The 5,517-nt window shown below is 34.6% G+C and overlaps 1 pseudogene; it reads right to left on the reverse strand.

Moving 5' to 3' along the window:
* Window positions 1–226: 226 nt before the first annotated feature.
* Window positions 227–1,188, reverse strand: LOC102477122 (olfactory receptor 5K3-like; annotated as a pseudogene).
* Between the last annotated feature and the right edge of the window lie 4,329 nt (window positions 1,189–5,517).

Here is a 5,517-nt window from a genome sequence, read left to right on the forward strand (position 1 = left end):
ACTACACTTGGAAAATTGTGCCCTCAAAAATAATTAAGTATTTCACTCTTAGTTAGATTTTGAGTACATCTTGGTAAATTATCTAATTTCTGAATTTATTTAGATAAATAAATACATCTGAACTTATATTATCATCATGTTTTGTAATTTAATATATTATATGCAAAGTTTAATCTTACACTTTGGTAGTATTCCTTGATTTTGAAACTGTTTTATCAAATTATAATCATTTTTCCACAGGAGGTATTTGTTTTAGTATGTTACACATTTTTTTCTTTGTCATAATGCCTTTCATTACCTTTATTACTTCTTTATTTCTTAGACTATAAATAAAAGGGTTTAAAAAAGGAATTACTACTGTATAAAAAATAGCAACAGGTATATCCTTATTCCCTTCTTTAAATGAACTTGGTCTAATGTACATGTAGAGAAGAGAACCATAGAATATTGAGACAGAGAGAAAGTGAGATGCACAGGTTGATAAGGCCTTACCACGTCCCTCTTTGGATTTCATTGTGAATATTGTGAAAAGGATGCAGAGATAAGAGATTACAACTATGGTAATAGTGGAGATTTGGACTGATCCAGAAGTGATAAATAGAACCAATATATTGATATAAGGGTCAACACAGGAGAGTCTGTACAATGGAAGAACATCACAAAAAAAGTGATCAATTATATGAGACCCACAGAAAGTTAACCTAAACAGAAGCCCTACTTCAATCACGGGAAACACACTTCCAGCTATGTAGGCCCCTGTGATCATCTGAATACAGAGTTTCTTGGACATCATGGTGTGGTACTGCAGTGGGTTACAAATGGCCACATAGCGATCATAAGCCATTGCTGCCAGGAGAAAGCAATTCACAGCTTCAGCAAGGCAGAGAAAGTAAAACTGTACCATACATTCATAGAGGGAAATCCTTCTGTCCTCAGAAAAGAAGTTCTCCAACATCTTGGGGGTAATGGCACAGGAGCAGCAGGAAGAGCCAGGTTGCCCAGAAAGATGTACATTGGCGTGTGAAGACGATGCTCCATGTAAATCAACGCGACCAGCCCAAGATTGCCCACCATGGTGATCAGATAGATAGCAAAGAAGACCACAAAGAGAAGGATCTTCAGCTCTGGTTTAGCTGAAAATCCTGTGAGTATAAACTCAGCTGCCAAGGAGTGGTTGTCCTCAGTCATATCTACCTTTTCTGTAGAGATAGAAATTGTAGGGATATAAGATCCTAATTAAAAGTGTATAAATTTTCCATTTTTTTCCTTTTATAACACATAGAAGAATTTCTTTAAACTTCAACTGCTGTCTCTGATATATAGCCACATATAATTCCAGGGGACATTTGTTGCAATAACGTTTTAGTCTTCATGTTCTAAAAGTATGACCTTTAGGATTCATGAGAATATTTTGATAATAGTGAGGAGGATGGATAAAAGAGAAAAGATCTGTCTTTATAAATTTATAAATTTATTGACACCTGTCCAGTTCTCCACGATGTTCTGAAGGGAATGCTATACTATGAAATTTAAAGTCAGACACACAGAAATAAGAGCTCAAAAACAACTAAGAAAATGGCCATCTTAAAGGTAAGGACAAGTCCAGAGTTGAACATTATCTTCCAGAATTTAAACAGAAAGATCGGACCACAACAGAAAATAGATGAGGTAAATGGGTCTGAACTGGTGAAATAGAATCTTAAGATTTTTGACTAAAACATTACTGATCTTCCATGCTTTGTTTTCTAGATTTAAGTATATTCATTCTTCTCTTGAGTTGTGGACAGGTCCATGTTCCTACTATTTGAACAAAATCCTAATCTGTTTCCTGGTGTTAAGTCTTAAGCAAAGTTCTCTTAACATTTTTGATTTTTATCTATTAAAGCTAAAACTTCCTTTCTTGAAATTAAAAAAATAAATTAAAATACCTATTTAATGACCACAGTGATCTATATAGCCTCAGTTAGGTCCTGCTTTATAGTATATTCGTTCTACCCACAGTTTCATGCCTAAAGTCAACATATGTTCACAGATATGTACATATCAGCTGAACTTGCTATTGAAAGTATTTAGGTTAATTAAGATATTTTGTGAACCAAACAAATGGGAGACAATAGAAAAGGAATGGAAAGCAAGTGCAGATACCAGAGACAGTGTGGGAGGAGGGTGGGAAATGGCAGAGTGTGAGAAATAGTGAGGAAAAAGTATATATAGACAAGAAATAAGAAATGGAAAATTATTTGTTAATGATAACAAGTATGATTAAGCCACTATACAGTGCATTCTGGATGGAAAATCACATTTTCTATGCTGTGATGATGTTCAGTGAAATAATGTAAAATAAATAAATTCATAAAAATTATGCAAGAATAATGTTCAATTATAGGCTACTCATAGTTCATATATTATTACCAGATAATTTAAGTCACTTATATTATGAAGTTCCTTTAAATAAATTTATAATCATTTTCCTATACATAGGCTGTTTTTCCCTCTTCTGAAGAAGCAAGTTTTTATTCTAACAGTAAATGCATACCTTAGCTATCCTTCTTTATCTGTGGGATTCACATTTCAAGACCTCCCATGCATGTCTGAAATTTCAGGTAATGCTGAACACTATATATGTATATGCCTGTATATACACACCAATGATGAAAGTTTAATTTATAAATTAGGCAAAATAAGAGATTCAGAACAATTACTAATAGTACAAATAGAACAGTAGTCACAATATATGTAAGAAAAATATGGTCTTTCTCTACTTCTGTCTCTTGAAGTATGTTATTGTAGTGAACTCACACTTCTTGTGATTATGCAAGATAATAAATTTAGACCAGCATATAATGTAAGGGTTATGTCGCTGGACACCCACGTAGTGGACCATGGTTTGAATCCTGGACACGGTTGCTTAAAACTCTTGCAGAGTTTGTGTGCGTACATTCCCAAAATAGTAAGAGGAGTTGGGGGAGATGGGATTGTTTGTGGCTTTCCCCCCTGGGGGGTTTGACTTCTCACTTTTTTGTCTGTGTGTCTGTCTCTGTTTCACCGGAGAGTGCATGTGCCCTATAGCAAATATCTCTCTTTAAAAAAGATAATGAAGTGCTTACATGGTGAGAGGAAGTGAGGTGAATGACATAGGCAGTATGAGGTAGCATTAGGCTGTTGTTCTCCTTCCAGTGCTAACGCTGAGGAGAATCACTGACTTGGGTGGTGGTAGATCATAGAACCATGAAAAGCCATGAACATTTTCCTAATTGTGATTGACCATGGATAAGTGACTGAAACTGTGGAAATCATGGATGGAGGAGGATTATGTACGTGCATGTTAAATGTATGTCTCAGGAACTGTATAAAGATCGGTATAGATTAAGGAATCTTCATCCTTAAAGAAAATGACTTTGGAAATATATAAAAAAATCCATAGATTACCTCTTCTCTCATTCTTTCTTCCCAGGGTTACACCCATTTTTCTAAAAACTTTCTCTTTCCATGCAGTTATTTCTGTTTATTTATTTCCTCTTTTTTCCAGTCTTAATTCTCATATGCTACTTAATAAAATTTTAACTCTATGTCCTAGACTGCATAAACCTCCATTTTCTTAATCTCTGTCATGCCATACATACCAACACAATCTAGAATATCTTGCGTATATCATTTTTCCCAAAATATCTACTGTTTTCTTATATTTTGTAAGCATTTTGAGGTTACTTGTGACTTATACTTCTGTGAAAAGAGCTATAAAATTCTAGGAGGAAAATGTGTATTAATTCTTAACCTTGATTCATGTGTTTATACTAACTACAATTAATAATGATTTCTGCTTCTGCTAACAGAGATTCTTTCTTTAGAAATACCTAAAAAGAGGGGCCAGAAGGGGTGTGGTGATTAAAGGCAGCTGAATTCCCACATGGCAGATTGGACAGTTCTATTGGCATACCTGTGTTTTGAAACACATGTTGGGCACATGTAAATCTCAGTAGGAGTAGGGTCGTCAGTGACTACAATTAATAATGATTTCTGCTTCTGCTAACAGAGATTCTTTCTTTAGAAATACCTAAAAAGAGGGGCCAGAAGGGGTGTGGTGATTAAAGGCAGCTGAATTCCCACATGGCAGATTGGACAGTTCTATTGGCATACCTGTGTTTTGAAACACATGTTGGGCACATGTAAATCTCAGTAGGAGTAGGGTCGTCAGTGTGGTCAAATCTCTACATTGAAGCTTTCTCACTTTCCTTTTCTCTCTGTCTCTGGTGAGCATACAAGCCCTATAACAAAACATGAAAAAAAAAATGACCAAAAACAAGGAGTCTCCACAGAAAAATGTCAAAACCAGAAAGTAAATCAATTTAGATGTCTTTCTTTTATATAAGTTGACTCTTTTCTATTACTTTAATGCCACAGTAGCAAAGCATTAATGGGAAGAAGAAATGTGGTATTATCTACTGAAGATAATTTTATAGTATTATCAACTGGACTAGGAAGAAATGTACACATGTTGGAATATTCACTTTGTGAGCTAAATAATGTGACTGAATGTATAAAGGTACATGAAATAAAAATACTAATAAAGTCAAGTTCATGTGTGTATTTAATTTTCTGTGACTTAGAAAAATCGAAAAATTGGAAATCTAAATAGAATTTTTGAATTCTAGTATTCTTTTGCTTTTAAAAGCTATCTCCTCTTGTTACTTATAGACACAAGAGAATACAGTGCCAGATAAATCTAATGATATAAATTCTATTTTTTTGAGAAATTTTTGCTATATGTTGCATGTGTCACTGTAGAGACAGAAAGAGAAAAAGAGTTGGAAAGTGAGAAAGCACCTTCCTGGGGGGATGGCCACACCACAATCCCTTCGCCATTCTCCTCTCAGGCTCGTGCACACACATACTCAGTGCCTTCTGTGACATTTACATTCCCAAGTCCAGAATTTGAACTGTGGTCAAGTATGTGGGAATTCATGGGTGTAAGCATTATACCATCTGCTGGTCCCCAAATTATATCAATTTTATGATCAAAGTAGATTTTTATTCTTATAATTAAATCATCAAAAGGAAGGCAATGGCTAAATATTTTATAATCATCATTATGAACATTTTCCCATTTGTATCTTCTATGTTAGAGCAAAATAGAGACAGAGAGACAGGCACCCCAACCTGGATTTTCATACTGCAATCTCCTTCCAGTCTCAGTCAGCCCAGAAATGGGCACACAGTTGCCCTTCATGATCAAGGGGGTCCAAAGACAAACCCAGAACCTTTTCTATTTTAGATCCTGTTTTATTACTGCTGAGTTACTACTTGGCCTCAGTTTGGTTTTAAAAAATTTAAATGTAAGTCATGCAATTATTTACTTAGTTAATTTAAAGTAACTTTCAATGTATATGCTTGAATTAATCAAAAGAATGTTTATGGTCTTACATGTTTTGAAATTTTGTTTTATAATCAGAAAGTCAGATGAATTGCAGTACTATGTCTCATCCTAGATCCCCCATAGCACTCAATTTTAAGAAGAGC

The sequence above is a fragment of the Tupaia chinensis genome, unplaced genomic scaffold (genome assembly GCF_000334495.1).
Source record: "Tupaia chinensis unplaced genomic scaffold, TupChi_1.0 Scaffold142351_1, whole genome shotgun sequence".
Taxonomy (NCBI): domain Eukaryota; kingdom Metazoa; phylum Chordata; class Mammalia; order Scandentia; family Tupaiidae; genus Tupaia; species Tupaia belangeri.